Below are 1,307 nucleotides of genomic sequence, written 5' to 3'. Positions count from 1 at the left end.
ACTGAATTTAATACCCTTTGCAAAGTTATACAAGTACTGTCATAAATAAGCAGTGTGGCTCTAAGGCCCCTCCCAGCTCTATCATTCCGTGTTCTAAGGGCCCTCTCAGCTCTGCCACCCCCTCTTCTAGGGCTCCTCCAGCCCTGACATCCCCTGTTCTAGGGCCTCTCCCAGCCCTGCCATCCCCTGTTCTAGGGCCTCTCCCAGCCCTGCCATCCCCAGCTCTAAGGTCCCTCCCAGCCCTGCCATCCCCTGTTCTAGGGCCTCTCCCAGCCCTGCCATCCCCAGCTCTAAGGTCCCTCCCAGCCCTGCCATCCCCTGTTCTAGGGCCTCTCCCAGCCCTGCCATCCCCTGTTCTAGGGCCTCTCCCAGCCCTGCCATCCCCTGTTCTAGGGCCTCTCCCAGCCCTGACATCCTCTGTTCTAGGGCCTCTCCCAGCCCTGCCACCCCCTCTTCTAGGGCCTCTCCCAGCCCTGACATCCCCTGTTCTAGGGCCTCTCCAGCCCTGAGGGTCTATAATCGCCAAATCTTCAGGTGAGTCGCTCCCCATCTCACCCCCCCCCTCCACTTTGGCCCTGCCTAGGCTGGCTTACCCAGAGGCTGGAGGTGATGGGAGCCTTGGCCCCCGCCATCCAGGGCCCCTGACCTTGGAGGCAGGAGGCTCTCAGAGCTGCTTCAGACCCCCAGCTCTGCCATTCACTAATTCACCCTGTAATCCTAGACCTGTCTTTTCACCTCTCTGGGCCTCAGCTTTTCATCAGTACCATGGGTTTATCCCGGTTCTCCTGCCCCCAAGATAACACAGTAGGGTTAAGGAGCAAGTGCTGCTCCTGCTTGGCTGGCTCACACCCCCAAGTCTGGCCTGAGGCCCTTCTCTACAGCCCCCCTGGCATGGCGTTGACCCCCTGGCTCTGGAAGGTTCTGCCCACCTGCCTCAGCTGGGGCAGCTTCTAGGAGGTTCTGAGTCCGGCCCAGCCCAGCCCCAGCCCCAGCAAGGAGAGCCTGGCTAAGTGCACAAAGATGGGTCCAGAGGGTCCAGGAGACAGAGACTGATGGAGAATGGGGCTGGGGCCATTTCTGCAGAGGGTGAGAGGCGAAAAAGGGTAGGGAGGGGGCTCCGAATCCCATGAATGCTGCTCTAGGCCCCGAAAATAGTGACATTGACAATGGAAGCAATCCTTGAAGGGGAAGCTTGCGGCATGTTAATGAGTGCTTCTTCATAGAGGTGGGGGACTATGGGTGTGGAACAGGGCATACGCTCAACTGGGCTTTTTGTTTTGCAGTCTTTGTTATAAGGGATGGCTCTC

This window comes from Trichosurus vulpecula, unplaced genomic scaffold, assembly GCF_011100635.1.
Source record: "Trichosurus vulpecula isolate mTriVul1 unplaced genomic scaffold, mTriVul1.pri scaffold_60_arrow_ctg1, whole genome shotgun sequence".
Classification (NCBI taxonomy): Eukaryota; Metazoa; Chordata; class Mammalia; order Diprotodontia; family Phalangeridae; genus Trichosurus; species Trichosurus vulpecula.
Note: the sequence above shows the minus strand (reverse complement) of the source record.